This window comes from Ascaphus truei, chromosome 15, assembly GCF_040206685.1.
Source record: "Ascaphus truei isolate aAscTru1 chromosome 15, aAscTru1.hap1, whole genome shotgun sequence".
NCBI lineage: Eukaryota > Metazoa > Chordata > Amphibia > Anura > Ascaphidae > Ascaphus > Ascaphus truei.
In genome coordinates, this window is record NC_134497.1 from 45,934,669 (window position 1) to 45,953,671 (window position 19,003).

Genomic DNA, 19,003 nt, shown 5'->3' on the forward strand with positions numbered 1-19,003 from the left:
GTGTGGTGTCTAAAAAGGACCCGGGCAAATTCAGACTAATACAACATCTGTCATATCCAGGGGGGGGGGGGGGTATGTATATGATGCCATAGAGCTATGCCGGGTACAATACCAATCATTCGACGCTGCCATAGGAATAATTAAAACATATGGACAGGGAGCACTATTTGCTAAAATGGACATAGAATCAGCCTTTCTACTGTTACCTTTGGGCCCCCAGCAGCTTCAGATTCACAGGGTGCAAAATTTGAGGGGCGTATTACATTGATAGATGTCTCTCCATGGGTTGCGCTATTTCATGCTGGATGACTTCCTGCTGGTGATTCCTCCGGGTTCCCTGCTGTGCGACAAGTTGCCAGAGAGTACTAAGGGGATTATGAAGAAATTGGGGGTTCCCATAGCAGAGGAGAAAACTGAAGGCCCAACACCATAGCCAAATCACTAGGAAACTGAGGGCAGACCTGGAGGTATTGGGGGGGGGGGGTTCTCAGGTAATTTAATGGGAGAAGGCTGTGGGTCAGGGACAGCGAGACCAGCGACACCCTGCAGTTATTCACTGCCACGTCAGGGGGTGCACGGGTTTGTGGCATACTTTAGAGGGGAGTGGTTTGCAGGTCCATGGCCAACTGATTGGGCAGAGACGGGGCTAACTAAGAACATGGCTTTCCTGGAGTTGTTCCCCATTATAGCAGCAGTGGAGTTATGGGCCAAGGAATTGGCAAACAAGCATATAGTATTCTGGTCAGACAATTTGGGGGTGGTAGAGGCAGTGAATGGCCTATCAGCAATGTCACCACCAGTGATAAGGTTATTGCGCAGGCTGGTCCGTGGTCAGTGCATGCAGGGGAATATAAACTTTAAAGCAAAGCATGTCCCAGGGAAGCTTAATATAATCGCAGATGCATTATCTCACTTTAACTGGCCTGCATTTAAGCGGGCAGTCCGAGGCGCGCAGGAAAGAGGTTTAACCTGCCCAAATTACCTGTATGAGTTAGGGCAGAGGGATTGATGTATTTCATGCAGCAATCGCTAGCCTTTCGCACGTGGAAAACGTATAACAGCGGGTTACATTAGGTTCCAGCAGGCGAGTAATTAAATAATCGTGCAGTTCTAACATGCTTTCTGTCTTCACAGCGGGAAAAGCAGACGCAGCGTGGGAAGTTTGGCTGATAGGTCATTCTTTCATTTACTGGGCCCGGGAGTGGGTAGTGAGCACGCTGGGTCTGCAGCTAGGAATCCCACAAGAGAGCATGAACATGCAATGGCTGGATAAGAGAGGAATGTGCTGGTGAGATTTGGTGCCAACCACCACAAGTGCGCTGGCAGTCTATGGATGAAAGCCCCACGTGATAATGATCCACCTGGGCAGGAACAATATATCTCCAGATACACGCAGACTGCGCTAGATTTAAAGCCCTCTGGAGTGACGCAGTCGTTATTTGGTCAGAAATTATACCTCGGCTAATATGGAGTGGGGCTTTCAGTTGGGTGGGCATTGAGAAGGCAAGGCGAGAAGTGAACAGAGACATCCATAAGTTTATCCTCTCTTGTGGGGGGCTGACTGTGAAGCATGTAGAATTTGAGGACAGGAGGCGTACTTGGCACAGGAGGTTTAGGGTCACTGTCACGGGAGACCAAGTCTTATCACGTTAATACCGGGATTCTGGGTTGGGCAAAATAAATTGTAATTTATTTCCTTTTCAAACAAACACACAATTCTTCACAATTACACTTAATAAACACTTACTGGGATGCGGAAATGAAAATGTCCACGGAACGAATGACTTGAAAACAAAGTCTCTGGGCACCCCTGCACGCATGCAAGTTGGTGTGCGATTTGACAATCCTTGGCTAGTGGCGCAAGTTGCCACCCCTGTATCTCCGCCGGAGGAAATCTTTTCGTTAAGTCCTTACAGGATTCGTTCGGGAATCCTTAGCTCAAACGAATTCTGGAAGAGGGGCTCTGTGATGTGGTTTGTGGTTTGCGGTTTGAGCTATGGCATACAATGTATCACAGCTTGCTGGAATCGGTAACCGCATAAGCACTCCAACACTTGACATTAATTGGTTAACGAGACCGCAGGATACATTGTTGCATTCTGCCACTTCAACTAGACTGCAAACCACTTATTCACTTGAGTTTGTAGTTTAGACTTCCCCGGAGGGTTTTGCGGTTTAGGAAGTGATACAGAGCTTCAATGTTGCCGCTCACCACAGACGCACTTATTTAATTAACGCTTGGCACAGAGTTAGAAGCTCCCCCTTGTGTTGCGAATACTCTGCACATTCAACATACATTCATAGGACTGCAGCTAGTTTCTGAGCTGCAAAACAGGGACATCACAGTTGATATTAAGGGGAAACATGGCATTGTGGTAACCAACAATTAACCCCTTCATCCCCAACAAGGTTTAGGGGTAACCAGCCAGACATAAGACCTTTATTATTGGCCTGGTTAACCCCTTCACCGCCACAGTCACAGCTTGGTGTTTGGGGTGAGGCCCCTATAAGTGGGGCTCCACCCGATGCGGATGGGCCGCAGATAGTGGTCCCCCATGAAAAGATTGTGCGGGCCGGAGGCACCGACGCAGGCCGTTGGGCGCTGTACCCCTGGCAGCAATCTAGGGAAGCTGGGCTCTATCCTATGCGGGTAGACTCAGGCGGCCATGATAAGGGGGACTTAGGGTGAGTGGATGACGGGGCGGTCAGTAGATTAGGGCGGTTTGGACAAGGCTTCCCGTCGGAAGATACCGAGAATAGGGCTGACGAATAGCGACTGTCTGACAGTTTATTTTCAAGTATGGTTAAGGCAATAAAGCTGTGACCAATTCTTAGTTCCACAAAACTGGGCCGTCTCGTTTTGTTAGGTGAGGTGTAAGTAAACCACGCGGTAGGCACACTGAGGGCCGTTCTACAGTGGCGGGGCGTGCTACGCCGTGCACGCGCACGGCAATTATAGATGGCTGAGGTTAGTCAGCCCTTCTATACAAGGGCCGCGCACGGCAGGGAGCGGGGAGCCGACAGACAGCGGCGAAGACGGGTAAAATCATCTTTTAACGCCGCTACCAGCGCTGTGTGTATATGTATGTATATGTATTTGTGTCTGCACAAATTTAATAAATATCTTACTTTTACCAGTTTTTTTTTAAAAATAATTACACACACATACATACACACATAAACACACAAACACTGTACCTTCACAGCTCTCACAGTATACTTACAAAAAGCATGCGGCACGTGTATGTGCCTTCAAACAGGCATGCGCATGGCCGCTCACACTATATAACAGCCCTAAGCCTTTACCTGCATTTCAAAGACAAAACTAGCAGCCCTGCTTGTGCTGCCCCAGCCCTTTGTGAGAGGCACAGAGAGAACGTGTGTGTGTGTGTGTGTCCGACTGCAGCAGAGAGATCAGAGCACAGCCGCCTAGCCTGCGGCTTAAATGCAGAGCACTGTAAGTTTGTATGTATATAGACACATATCCGCCAAGCAGATTGAATAGAGTCTGACCACTCCTCGTGTATCTATTCCAAGATGGTGAATTCCGCATCAGCTGGTATGGCGTTGTGACAACCCTACGCGATATACTGTATCTGTTCACTTCAAAACCTGTAGAGAAGAAAAGACAAGTCACATTATTAACATCTTGTATCTTTTTCAGCGCTTCCTTTATAAAATAGACATTACTTTGAGACCTCACTAACTGTCCCAATTTTAGGTTTGTAAATTGTGCGAGAAACGAGGAAGAACAGAACCTTGTGGCGTTGCAGGACCACAGGAAAATCTACTACAGAACCTGCACAGACCTCCCCCCACACACAGAGCTCCTGGTCTGGTATGGAGATGAATATGAGAAAGAGCTTGGTATGAAGTGGGATACGCTGTGGAAAAGTAACGCGCCAGCACTAGGTAATCAGGAATGTGTGTGTTGTGTGGTTTTTAAATCTCTACTGTCTTATTACTGATGTTAAATTGCAAATATTGATAGATCTGCATACACCATTACGGGTCAACAAGAACTTAATATCACTAAACCTGACTTGAGTCAAAGGGCCGGATACATCAAGCTGCGGTAACCAAAAATGCCGTATTACTGCCCATATAAAAGTGCCTTATTATCGTGCAATGAATCAGCGTTGCAGCGCCAAAAATAAAGCACTTTTATCGGACCCGTTAAAAGCATCGGAACTGATACAAAACAGGCATAATACCGCATTTTCATGTAAAAACTGCCATACATCAAGTTCTGATATTTATCGGAATGGGATGAACGGCAGAAATACCACAAATATTTTATCACCTACTCCAGGATGGCGTTAGCCCTGTCTTTCCTGTGTATATAATGGCCAACATACTTATATACATGGGCAAGATAAGCTAAACCAACATGGAATAGATGATAAAATAGTTATTACAGTACATATTAACCCCTTAGTAGACCATCGGTTTCGATGACTAGCTGACCACAAAGGGGATAATATACACACTACACTACCTACCCCCCTTTGCCACCTTAGTGGCTAGTAAAGCAAGGTTAGTTCTTGATTTGTCCCGCAGGCATAAACAAAACACTACGGCTCAGATACATCAAATTCCGTTAAAGTGGAGGTAATATCGCACCCGGGGAAATAATAAATTAACGGGTATTATTACCGCAATTTTAAGGTGTTATATATCAAGATCGAGGTAATAATATACGGTGTGCGATATTTGGCCCAATCTCGTGACATGGTAATTAAAGCGAAAGTTAATAATGTGATACATACCACATTGGGTTAATATGTCTATCATAGGCTTCTGTAATGTCTCGTATTACAGAAACCTATAATCAAAATAACATTAACCTTTTTCATGCCTGTGGTTACCAAAGTATAGCACTGGCACCAGAGAGATTAATACTTTATTTTAAAAAAACATTACCTAACCTTGTTGACCCCTTAAGTGAAGAAAAGAGCCAAACAGTGCACTGCCAGGGAGCCAGGTGGTGTAAAAATATAAAGTCTATTTATTCAGCAACACTCAAACATACCCCCAAAGTGTGAGACAAAAGCTCCTACGCGTTTCAGACCGTAGGGGTCCTTTATCAAGGAGTATGGGGGACTAGAGGAAGGGGGCTCCTTTATATATACCATATTCTTAACAAATAGCCAATCCGTAATTTTAAAATTGGCGCCAAAATCTGGTGCGCGCCGGTGTAACGTCAAGCGTGTAAGCCCTGCGTGTCCAGGTGCGCGATCCAGTATCTTTTGGGAGGTGACACGCAGGGCTTACACGCATGACGTCACACCGGCGCGCACCTGGTTTTGGCGCCAATTTAAAAATTACGGATTGGCTATTTGTTAAGAATATGGTATATTTAATGGAGCCCCCTTCCCCTAGTCCCCATACTCATTGTAGAGGGAGAGGGGATTGGCCCGGTATTAAAGGGGTTGCACCCCATATGGCCACACCCTGACCTCACCAGGGAGGCAAGGGGTTAACTGGACTGCGGTCCAGAAATGTGGTTTTTACTTTGCTGCAACCTGAAAATGTGTGTGCCCCTGTTGTAATGTATTTTCACCATATAAGTGTCTGCACCACACACACACTGGGATCCATCCGGGAGGACAAGGGTTAATAGTTAGACAGTGATTATAGCCCTTTGTTTAATGTTCCCGCCTTTTCAGGCACCATTTTGCAGAGTCCCATAGGCCGCCATTGGAGCTCTATTCATTTCAATGGCGGAGCTAGCGGTTTTGGACCTGTTTCCCTCGAAGACCAACAGGTGGCGTCCGAGAGGAGGAGCGGCGGTTTCCCATTGTAAGTCAATGGGCTCATTGACTTCAATGGGAATTCCTCGACGTCGATCTCCAGGAACAGGTTGGCAGCCATCCAAACCGCAAAACCGCAGAAGCGGAAACATCTTCTGAAAAAGAGCTTTGATCACTGTTAGTTCAAGGTCAATGACAAGTGGCATGGGAACCTTAGGATCTAGGGCACCTGGGAATAAAATTCTTTTTGCCCTAGCCCCCTAGGCCCCCCCACACTCGACCACCACCAGATCCGAGAATCCAGGACCCCCGTAAAGGGTCGAGCGGCGGAAGAGGGTCGCGCCATTGACTTCAATGGCGGAGCTGAGGGCCCATTGAATCCAATGGGGAAAAGCCGCGTGGCGAGAAAACGGCTAAGTCCAAAAGCCGAAAAGTGAAAGCCCATATCTCCGGTTCTGGGAGGAGTTGGGTCACCTACAGCCACGGTTCCGGCATGAAGGCATGACCATTCCCAACCCTCTCCGACCAACCAGACGGAGTGTGGGCAACTATAAAGGTTGGTGGGTTTTTCCCATAGACTACAATGGCGGCGTTCCGCCATTGAAAGTCTATGGCGGCTGATCCCATTGACTTCAACGGCGGAGTTGCTCCATTGCAGCCTATGGCGGCGGAGCCCGTTGTTGTCAATGGGAAAAGAATGAAAAACTGAGATTTATTTTACAGCGGAGAATTTTGTAATAAAGAATTAAACGGTGTTACTTGTATTTGCATATCTCCGGTTCTGTGGGTCGCAGCAGGCTGAAACTTGGCCACTATGGTGAGCCACTTCCGGCAGGAAGAACTGGGCCATTTCGACCCGCTGGGCCCAACCGAACCGGGTATTTTAATATGTCTGTATATTAAAACCTATATTGTGTTCCAAAGCGGGGACAAAAGCCTGCGAAGATTCCTGCACTCTGAGGAATGCAAATGGTCAGGGGGGCGACCTAATGTCTAAGAAACAGACCCCTGATCAAAGGCTCAGCCTTTCTAACTGTTTACATGAGGGCGGAGAGGTGCAGTGCTTGAGTGGTTTGTAGGTGCCATAACTCACACCTAGAGACAAAGAATATCCTGCCCAGATACCCCATCTGGCAGACTGCCCGGCGCCCCTGACTTGGGTGTGGGGCTACAGAACTGAGACCCCCAGGGTCCCAGTACACATGTGCCATCTAGCTGGGGGGCATGGGTTAACAATGTTCCCACGTTAGAGATTGGGTGCAGAAATTGTTCTCCAATAGTCTGCACTCAATAGTAAGAATAGGGTTGAAAAGATATATAAACTGTTCTCAACCCTACAGTCTTTGTCTTCTTTACATCACTTGATTGACACCTGATTGCTGGAGAATTGCTATTTGATACTTCTTCATTCCAACCCCCTAAGTAAGTGTTACCTTCTTGTTTGTTAATTGTACTATCTTGTTGTGTTCACCTTGTTAATTGTACTATCTTGTTGTGTTCACCTATCTAAGGAATAAATATACTTTATCATATCTAAGCCTCGTTCAGTTCAACCCAGTTATTTGGTGTATATTATATCTTGTCATAAGTTACCGTGACATTGATTAAGGACCCCTACGTTCCTAGGAGCTTTTGTCTCACCCTTTGGGGGTATGTTTTTTGACTGTTGCTGAATAAAAAGACTTTATATTTTTACACCACCTGGCTCCCTGGCAGTGCACTGTTTTGCTCTTTTCTTCTCTTGCTGGATTACTACCTACAGATTTGCACACCATTTGGATGGACCATGCAGGACTATGAAAGACGGAGTGGGTAAGATTAAATAACATTTATTAATTATTTGTGATTGTTATGGATGAATACTATTATTAGCACTGTGTTGTCTCCAATGAGTGCCTTAGGGGAATAATAGTTTGTCACCTTCAGGATACCTATGTGTTAGTGACACACACATCACATTTTCTAGTATACCCACTCCATTATGTCTACCAGTCCTGGTTGTTATGGACATACATGTTGGAAGTTCCGCTTACGTTGGAGCACCCACTTCACCATTGACCCCTTAAGTGGCCAGTAAAGCATTGCCATTCTAGTCGCTAAGGTAATTAAGGGGTTAACCCCTCATCACCACCCCCCAGCACAGGAAGCCTAACCACCCTCCCCGGGGCAACTACCGCCATCACCCACATCCCCTACTTCCGCCCCTCTTCTAGACTAATGCCCAATATCCCTACTAGACAAATGTGGTTTTAAACATTAACAAAAAATATATACAGGCATACCCCGCTTTAAGGACACTCACTTTAAGTACACTCGCGAGTAAGTACATCTCGCTCAATATGCAAACGGCAGCTCACGCATGCGCTTTAAGCACGTCCTGAACAGCAATACCGGCTCCCTACCTGTACCGAAGCTGTGCACAAGCGGGGAGACTATAGAGCCTGTTACACATGAGTTATTTACATCAGTTATGCATGTATATGACGATTGCAGTACAGTACATGCATCGATAAGTGGGAAAAAGGTAGTGCTTCACTTTAATTACATTTACGCTTTACATACATGCTCCGGTCCCATTGCGTACGTTAATGCGGGGTATGCCTGTACATGTTTAAAGCAAAACAAAAAAAGAACATTCAAAATCCAGTTTACATATAAAACCATTGATTATCACTGTGGATAACTTGGCCCTCTCAATGGGGGGCCCAGGTATCCACATTGGCGATATATGGTAACCCAGTAATAAATAAACACATCAACAATATTAAAATACATTAATAACCCCCCGTCATTACCTCAGTGGCTAACCGCTACGGCAATGAAGGGAATTGGTGGGTGTACCATGTGATGAATGCACTTTTTTGGGTGCTGGGATGTCACCTTAAAGGGAGGGAATTGCATTTCTTTTTTTGGGATCACATTCCGTGATTGTGCATTGTGTTTGCATTTTCCCCACCACTATTGTGTGTTTGTGTGTGATTGATCACACACACACACACAATCACACAGACACACACACACACACACACAACCCAAAGCCAGTATGAACCGACCTCTCACTGATGAGACCCATTAAGGTTGAAACATGTCTGTGAGTGGTTTCACTGGGTTTGCATCTAATCCCGTGCTGTGTTTGAAAGCTGTGTGAACAGCATTGCATTTGCTTATATGGGCTCCATGTAAATGGTCTTTCAGGCAAAAGGTGACACGTGTGCTCATTTGCATGTAATTTCCCAGAATCCCGTGCTGTAGTGGAAGCACTGTATGCTAGGTGATGATGGTTGAAAGGCAGGGTTGCAGACCTGTCAGAAATGTTAATGTGCTCATAAGTGATTAGATATAGATATCTAACATTTTTTTGTTTATTGAGTTATGATATCACAGTTATTTCACTATTTAGTCATTTCACTCTTGTGCTCACAAGTGATATTCTTTATTGGCTATATGCCAATGGTGGAGTTTTTTTGTTGCCTTTTTCACCCACCATAACTTAAAATGTATATGGTATGTATGTATGTATATAGATATATAGACATCTATACTTGTAGAAAACAAAAAGGGACAGCACGGGCTCCATAGTGTAAAAAGTACAAGGTTTTATTAACATGAGCTAAAATCAGGACACTCACAACAATTCGGTAGAACATGCGCATTGGACGCGAGCGTCAGTCTCCTGTTGTTTGTCTGCCGGTATGGAGCTCCTGTCTCGTAGCTGGAGGCGTGTAGAAATCTTTCCTTAACCACAGTCGGGTACCTCCGATGGTGTGCATCCACACAACGGCTCTCCGGCACAATGAAACACGCTCTCCTAGTTCCGCAATTACACAGCTCCCCTCCGTTATAGCAGAGAACCAATGAAACAGGTTAGTGGCTCAGCCAATCGCGTTCAGTCCTGACGCTTTTCGTCGCACAAAGTAGTGGGGACTTTTTCAGAGGGTAAGGAATGATATGATAATGATACCTTATATAGTCCAAATTGGATGATTACTAATTGCATCAGTGTGACGGTAACTTTGTGACAGGCTATTAATAATACACACCAAATATAACTGGGTTGAACTGAACGAGGCTTAGATATGATAAAATGTAATTTATTCCTTGAAAAAGGTGAACACACGAGATATACCAATAACAGACAAAATATGCACTTACTTAAAGTTGGGAATGATGAAATAGTCAGAAATCGTGACTAGCAGTTCATGCAGCAATCTTGAAAATCACAAAAGACACGAAAGACAATAGCCATAGGCTGAGCCTGGTTCTTATACAATTATTTCCTATTGAACACAACCTAAACCCAGCCCCTCTCATAAATCAGTGGTGAGGTTGACAGTTTTCCACAGAGTAAAACTCCTCCCACCCAAGGACGTTTAAAAAACTGCTTTTCCTATCTAAATAACTTCATAACTTCAGTTCAGTGATACTTACTGGCACGCGAGACATATTAATACATTCCGGCACGCATGACGCTCCCAATAAGACTAAATATTACCGTGTAATATTAAAATTAAGAGAGATATTAATATCTGTCTCCTAGTACCGGCCAGACATCATGTGTCTGTAATCCTTATGTGCGAATCAGTCCCACGAATACACATATTTATTTATTTATAAAATATTTTACCAGGAAGTAATACATTGAGAGTTACCTCTCGTTTTCAAGTATGTCCTGGGACATATGTAGCTTTTAGCACGTTCAGTCGAGGACATCTCATAATATTCTTATTTTTAATAAGGTCACTCATTCTGATATCTCCTTGGGTAACCACACCCCTGGCCCCCATAACCCCTGATCAATAAATCCTTTGAAGCAGAGACTCCTGTGTAGAGAACATTTGTCACAGGTGCTAGATTTCACACCCAATGCCCCAGACATGGGCCTAGCTGTCTCTACCCGCAAGATGTGTTAACATACACCAAACCCCCTCTGTACTTTTCACACCCAACTTCAATCAAGCCTTTTGAAGCCCAGATATTTCTGAAAAGACACACCACATTTGTATTTTCCTAAACTGTAGCTCATTAACCCCTTAAGCCCCAGGGTTGTGTTGTGTGTGGTGCAGACACTGGAACAGAAACAATACATTTTTACAGGGGAATAAACATTTGGATACTGAAGCAAGGTAAAAAAAACACATTGCTAGACCTCAGTCCAGTTAACCCCTTGCTTCCCAGGTGAGAGTAGAGGGTGGCCAAATGGGGTGTAACCCCTTTAATCCCGGGCCAAACCTTTTCTATCATGACAATCAGTTACCACCCTTACTTAATAAGTGGATCAGAGTGACTATTGGTCAAACGGCTTGGAATTCAATGACTGCATACATACAATATTATAATAACAAAAATGTAACAAAAAACAGCTGGCACAACATAAAGGAATTGGACTGAGGCAGGGGAGAATAGCAATCTTAATACATAAATTATAATTACCATTTAATAATAAACCAAGGAACCACAATAATAAATACTAGCATAAAATTAAAATATATAAACATAAAAGAAAAACCAATGTTTATTGAACAAGTAAAAACTTGTGGACACATACAGATGGGAATAGCCAAAGAAGTGGCAACAGATAAATTGGTGAAAATGTAAATCAAATGCTGCCTAAACACCTGTGGTTTCCCTAAACCACATTAAGTACTGAACTGAACCTAATGGCGTTCATAGCGCAATATTGATAAATAGTGCAATATAATGTGCAGATAACCCAGTGATAAAATATATAAACACTGATTACACATCTACTGCTGCTCGATGGGACAGAATCCTCTGGGCTGTAGGCTCCTGGTTAACCTCATATGCAGAAGAAAACACAGATGTCAACACAATAGTGCATTAACATTTACTTGATGCAAAACATACAGGGGAAAGGAAACACTCACACTTTCCCTGTAGTTTAAATTGCAGAGAGTGACAATGAGCACACTCGGCTCTACCCCAGACTCGGCTTCCTGATGTATGTGTGTATGCAGGCACAGTCCTTCCCAATCGCGTCTCTCACTCGCGTCGGGATGCTCCGCCTCCTTCACACGTCTGCCAATGGGAGTCCTTGCAGAGTGGGTACGGTGGCCATGTGTATATATGTGTGTATATATATGTGTGTCATTTCACTCTTATGTTAAATTATATTACTAATAATTTCTCCTCTGCTTTTACACACACGTGTGTATATGTGTATGTATATATGTATTTATGTATTTTGTGTGTGTGTGTGTATATTGTGTGATTGTGTGTGTGTGTGTGTGTGTGTGTATATTGTGTGTGTGTATGTGTAAACCCATAGGAGAAATTATTAATAATATAATTTAACATAAGAGTGAAATGATTAAATAGTGAAATAACTGAGTGATATCATAGAACTCAATAAACATAAAAATGTTAGATATATTTATCTATATCTAATCACTTGTGAGCACATTCACATGTCTTAGGCCCGGGCCATAGAGCACTCAGGCGTGCTGAGCCGCGCTGAACAGATGCAGAAAGCCCCTGCATCTGTTATCAGCGCGGCTATAGTTTCTCCCTGCTCATGCGCGCTGATGCGCGCTGATGCGCGCTGATGCGCGCTGAGGAGGAGAAACTCTTCCCCGAGCGCCAAACTGATATTTGGTGCTCGGGGAAGCGGAGGAGCGGTCACGTGACCGCTCCCATCCAATGGCGCTGCAGCCGGTTCCCTACAGAGCCGCCATTACCAGACAGAAGGCATTGTGTGTTGTGAGTATGTGTGTGTGTAGGAGGGGGGGGGGAGAGGGTGATGCCCCGATCGCTGTCTCCCTTCTGCTCCGGTCCCTGCCCCCTTCTGCTCCGGTCCCTGCCCCCCTTCTGCTCCGGTCCCTGCCCCCCTTCTGCTCCGGTCCCTGCCCCCCTTCTGCTCCGGTCCCTGCCCCCCTTCTGCTCCGGTCCCTGCCTCCCTTCTGCTCCGGTCCCTGCCCCCCTTCTGCTCCAGTCCCTGTCTCCTGTGTGTGTGTTGTGTTTGCATTGTGTGTGTGTGTGTATGCATGTGTGTGCATGTGTGTGTGTCTGTGTGTGCATATGTGTGTATGCATGCATGTGTGTGTGCATTGTGTGCATTGTGTGTGTGTGTGTGTATGCATGTGTGTATGTGTGCATGTGTGTGTGCATCTGTGTGTGTGTGTGTGTCTGTGTGTGCATTGTGTGCATTGTGTGTGTGTGTGTGTGTATGTGTATGCATGTGTGTGCATGTGTGTGTGTGTATATATAGTGTGTGTATATATAGTGTGCGTGTGTGTGTGTGTGTATATATGTATATATATATATGTATGTATATGTATATATATATATATATATCAGTACCGTGTTAGCCGAGCTTCAATAATCAAAAAATAAATAGATGATACCGTTCTGTGGCTAACGAAATGCTTTTATTTGTGAGAGCTTTTGAGATACACTGATCTCTTCTTCCGGCGATGTTACAATGAATAAGCAAAAGGTAAAGTATACATATATATGTGTATGTGTATGTGTATGTGTGTGTGTGTGTATATATAATGTGTGTATGCATGTGTGTGTATGTGTGCATGTGCGTGTGCATTGTGTGTGTGTGTGTGTGTGTATATATAATGTGTATTTGTGTGTGTGTGTGTGTGTGTGTACATATATAAATATATATATATATATATATGTGTGTATATATATATATATATATATATATATATATATATATATATATATATATGTATATATAATGTGTGTGTGTGTGTGTGTGTGCATTGTGTGTGTGTATATATATATATATATATATATATATATATATATATATACAGCTAAACCCCGTTATAACGCGGGTCTCGGGGTCCACCCCGAGACCACCGCGTTACTAACGGGGTCGCGGGGGGAAAAATGGCCGCCGCGCTTTAGCGCATATTCATCCCGTGGGACAGGAGATGGGAGCGGGCATGTCCCTCCGCTCCCCGCTTCCCCCTGTCACCGCGGGACAGCCCGCGGGGCAGGAGATGGGAGCGGGGATGTCCCTCCGGTCCCCGCTTCCCCCTGTCACCGCGGGCCTCCATGATGCAGTGGCTATGTCGTGCACTTTTAAAGCAACTGCGCATGCTCAGTATTAGTAAGTCAGATATTTCGCATGAAATGTCGCATGAAGCAGTTCCGGTCTGCACCAGCTGTATGAGCCATGTGTCCGGCGAGAGCAGGGATCTGACACGCTGTTCCTGCACCGCTGCTCTGTGCTGAGCCTTGTTGATCATCTCCTACCCCCTGTGTGCCGAACTATAGTCTGCACCATGCCTCCCACCATCCTGCACCACAATGCTGCGGGTAATGCCAACCACTGTGTGTGTTTGTCTCAAACAGTGTGGAGTGATTGTGTACGCAGTGCCATGTGTCGTTTTGTCTGTTATTGTGTCGTGTGTTCTGCTGTTAAATCATGCAGTGCTATGTGCATGTATGGTGGTGTATTGTCATTGCGTCTTGCAGTCTTGTGACTGTGGCATGTTGTCATTGCATCATGCAGTATCCTGTTGTGCTTTTTATAATTGTCAGCAATTAACAAATGTCTTCTGATCCGGAGAATGGCATTTAAGTTAATAGTTGTGATTTCAAAGCCACTGAAGTATTGGATGCTATTTATGCTGGAAATAACAAACTGCCTTAAGTACAGTAGTGAGTGACATTTAAACCATGTGGCAATCATATTGAATGACTGGTGTGGGCTGTCCATGTTGTGTAACCCCACTTTGAGGTGGTAGCCAAACAATTTCAGATTGTGACCACATTCCCTATAATACTTAATTTTCAGTGCAGTGAGGCACTCTGATTGTTATATCCTGTTCGTGTTATTTTGTACATTAGTACAGCAATACAATTACAGATTACCTGATAGCTGTGCAACATCTGAGTGTTATGTGCCCTGGACCTTTGTAACTACAAACTGGTCTGCAATTCTCTGATATGACAGGCTGCCACACACACTTCCACATCACAATTCTGCCTGTGTGTTCAGTATTAAAGCTAAAGCATAAGGTAACCCTACAAAGGCAGAATAAATCAATACAGGAAAAACTGCTATAGATGAATACGTGGACGTTTGCTATACAGTGTAGGTGTAAACATTAATTGGGAGCCATTTACAGGTGTGAGAGAGAATGAATCAAAGCCTGTTACAGGCGTATGAATGAATAAAGTTGCTGGATGCCTGCAATAGGTGTATAAACAAATTATTGAAAGGGAGTGTGCTATAGATGTAGGAATAACTATAAATGGGAGTTTGCTATTCAGTAAATGGGAACTGCTAGAATTGTATGAATCAATTTTAGCCTGCTGTGTGTGTGTGTGTGTGTGAGTGTCTGTGAGTGTCTGTGAGTGTGTGTGAGTGTGTGTGAGTGTGTGTGTGCAGTGTGAGCAATGAGCAGTGTGTGTGCAGTGAGTGTGTGCAGTGTGTGCAGTGTGCAAAAAAAAAAAAAAATTTTTTAAACATTTTCAAATTTTTTTTTTTTTTTTTTTTTTAAACGGGAACCACGGGAAAACCGCGTTATAACCGAATCGCGGTATAGCGAGGCGCGTTATAACGGGGTTTAGCTGTATATATATATATATATATAATCAAAAAATAAATAGATGATACCGTTCTGTGGCTAACGAAATGCTTTTATTCGTTAGCCACAGAACGGTATCATCTATTTATTTTTTGATTATTGAAGCTCGGCTAACACGGTACTGATACCTCTACATGTGTGTGTGTATATATATAATGTGTGTGTGTGTATGTGTATGTGTGTGTTTGCGTGCGTGCATGAATATATTTATCAAAGTTGCACAATGTTAATAAATAATTTATTCTCACCACGTCTTTTTTTTTTAATTTTTTTAAATATTATATAATATACACACACACACACACACACACACACACACACACACACACACACACACACACACACGTTCCCCAGTGGCACACAAACACACAGAACACTTCAAAGTGACACACACACACACACTGACAGCTACCAAGTGACACACACGCACACGCACACACACACAGTGATACCCGCTTCCCAAGCGCGCTTGCTGTCTCCTCTGTCAGGACAGCAAAAAGCTCCTGGTAGCGCGAGCGTCAGCAAGCGAGAGCACTGCTCAGCGACGCTCAGTGCACTATGTCCGAGGCCTTAGATAGGTCTGCAACCCAGCCTTTCACCATTATCATCTAGCATACAGTGCTTACACTGTGGCAAGGGATTCTGGGAAATGACATGCAATTGAGCTCACAGTGTCACCTTTTGCCTCCAAGGAACCCCCATCTCATCCTCCGTAGCACCCTTCAACCCAGATGTCCAGAGAACGCCATGCACAAGAAGCAGCTCGTTAGACCGGATGCTGAATGGGATAAGTGTGGATATCCCCGGGAACTGTATTGTGCTGGCAAAGATAGATTTGCTTCTGGAGATAATGCTAAATATTGAGCAACGGATGCAGACGATGGATCAACGGATGGATCGACGGATGGAGAAGATAGAGACTGACATAGAGGGGATACATAATTTTCTCGGTGTTCATGTCCCTGTATCCCCGACGCCGGAGCAGGGGGGTGGCATGGATGTGATGAATGGGACCTTCGACCACCTTCCATCAGCAAGCGCACCCCTTCCACCTGAAGATTTTGTGTACATGTATGCCGTTGAGGAGGAGTATGACATGACAACCCCGTCAAGACCACGCCAGGAGACAACACGGCGACCAAGACAGGAGGAAAGCTTCCTCCCAGACAACCTACCCTCGCCCACCGCCACAAGCACACCCGCTCACAGAAGAACACCCGCTTCCAGAAACCAACTTACATTCGCTTGCATCGATACGATGCCCGACATCATTCTGCGCGATCTGCCACCGGCACTCAGGGAGAAGTATAGGGTGATAGTGCTGGTGCACCCCACAAGTATGCCTTGTTAATTTTCAAGCACCATGTGTCCTACTTGATGTACTGCGACTGGGCGTTCAAAGTGAACTACGAAGGAAATCGCGAAAAAAAGGCGCTTCCAGACAATTTAAGAAAGACCATTCTGGAGGAATTGAAGCGTTTATTTTTCAATTACAGATCCTTTAATGAAAGGCGTTCGGGACTGCATTAATGGCATGTTGCGCCATGCAAGGCATCGGCCATGGAAGGACAATCTTGTGGGGTATGCATTTGTGTGAATTTTTTTAAATAACAGGTAAGATCATACTGTTGTGCTGTTGTGAATGTTTTTATTTACTGTACACGCAGGACATGCACAACTCCAGTCCTCGAGGGCAGCAAACAGACCCGGTTTTCAAAGGTTATCCTGAAAACCGGGCCAGTTTGAAGCCCTCGAGGACTGGAGTTGTGCCTGTCCTGCGTGTACAGTAAAGAAAAACATTCATTTGTGCCTGCCTGCCTGCCTGATGCAAATATTTTGAAGTGCTGTGCACTTAAAATGTTTTTACATTGTTCACTATTTGTAAATACTGTATATGTTTTTGTACTTACTCCACCAATAAAAGAAAATGTTGCTTTGTTTTAAATTGTTCCATTGCCTCCTTTGTTACTATAACAACAGTGTTTCTAGAATGTACTGTCCAGGCAGTATAAAACAATACATGCTGTACTGGAATACATGTGGAATAAATGCATACTTTTTATTTTTTCGTATTTATTATACAGTATATATATAAAAAAAGTATTGTATGTGGTCTGACATCAGCATACTGTTTCAGGTTTTCTATCCTAATCAATAACAACGGCCACTACACTGTAGACTCCGGAACGTTGTTTTTTTTAAATCCGATTAAGCAATGTGCGGGCATTGTTGCACAAAGCAATATTATCCCTCCATTTGCCGTTTTCCACAAAGTTGTTCTTTCTGTGGAAGAAAAAGTAAAAGTTTTACTGTAATGGTCCGTCCCACAGTCAGTCCCACCAATAATTTTCTCGGGGGCGTCTCCTGTTCGCATGCGCCTACCGTCGATGTGATGACGAGCATATGCGTTTCAAGAAGGTTCCAATGAGCATGCGCCTAGCGTTCCACCAATGGTAGAAGCCGCTCAGCCAATGATATTGCTTACAAGAGAATCGCTTGACTTTTGAATCTTACTGATATTGATATTTCCAAAATAAAAAAGAATAAAATAAGGCAACATTACTCACCATAGAATTTCCCATTCAGCTGGCGCCGGCGCTGGGCCACTGCCAGTCCAGTATTGTTGATCATACGTGTCTTTGACTGGTTACAGCAGGACTACTACACCTGTAGTCAGCTGATTAGGCTGGAAATCGCTTAGGTACATGCAAGCTTGCTCGAAACTGTACGCGAAATCCGGCTCAGGCTGCAGGTATCCGTGCGTGGACACCGTGGTCGGACCGTTATTGGAAGCCGGTGCTGGCGCATTGCTTGCCAGCGACTGTCGTTTCTTAGTTGGTTTTAACTCGGCCTTTCACCTTTTGACGTCTGCATCATAGATATGGGAAAAATTTGGTGATACACACCAATACCCTCCAATAAATTGGGGATCAATATGATAAAAACGGGTCGCTACATAACTTTTTCCTTATTGCACGCTTCCACACATGAGGAGCTGGCAAAAATTTAAAAAAGTCAAAGTTTTCGATAAAATACTGATAAATTTGAACAACTGTTGCCATCTTATCTGTTGCTTTTATCGCGGCCCATATCAAATAAGCGTATGTTCTGTCAGGTTTTAGGAACACTGGCTGCACTGGAACACTCATGGCGGCGGGTCTGACTCTGGAGAATAACTTAAACTGGTGTTTGTCTTTCTTTAATATGAAAAGCCTAAATTGATACATTATTGTAACCTCTCCCTTCAGTCCTAAGGCCATTTTACAATAGCCCACTGTGGTATCTTTTTTAAACGAAACACCTGCAAGTCGACACATTACTGAAGCGCATGCGCATTACAATTCATGAATATCTGCCATCTGACGGACACGCGAAGAATTGCAACCTATTAAATCCGAACCATTCTCAATAAACACATCAACCGCGGCTGAGAATGCAACATGAATGCGGCATGAACCCGACAAAGTGCGTAGCATTCGAGAAAACATCTCGGAAAAATGCGGGGATTTTGTCGAATAAAAAGGATCATAGCAGTATTAAAAAATTACACTGTTCTAGAATTCACTGGATGATACTGGTATAGCTTAATTAAGTCTGAATAACATCAGTGATGTCAAATACAATAACTGGGCATTTGGTTCCTGATTTAACAATGGAGATATAGCAGAAAGTTGGGTC

The 19,003-nt window shown here is 44.2% G+C and overlaps 2 protein-coding genes across 2 annotated transcripts in view; one reads left to right on the forward strand and one right to left on the reverse strand.

The window, feature by feature from the left end:
• Positions 1-19,003, reverse strand: part of LOC142466893 (uncharacterized) — a 659,285-nt gene that overhangs the window by 574,189 nt on the left and 66,093 nt on the right.
• The window catches only part of LOC142466900 (uncharacterized), a 36,509-nt gene that overhangs the window by 15,687 nt on the left and 1,819 nt on the right, over positions 1-19,003 (forward strand). Inside the window, 1 exon segment of the mRNA XM_075572495.1 lies at positions 3,722-3,912. The gene's annotated coding sequence lies outside the window, so the exon portion shown is untranslated.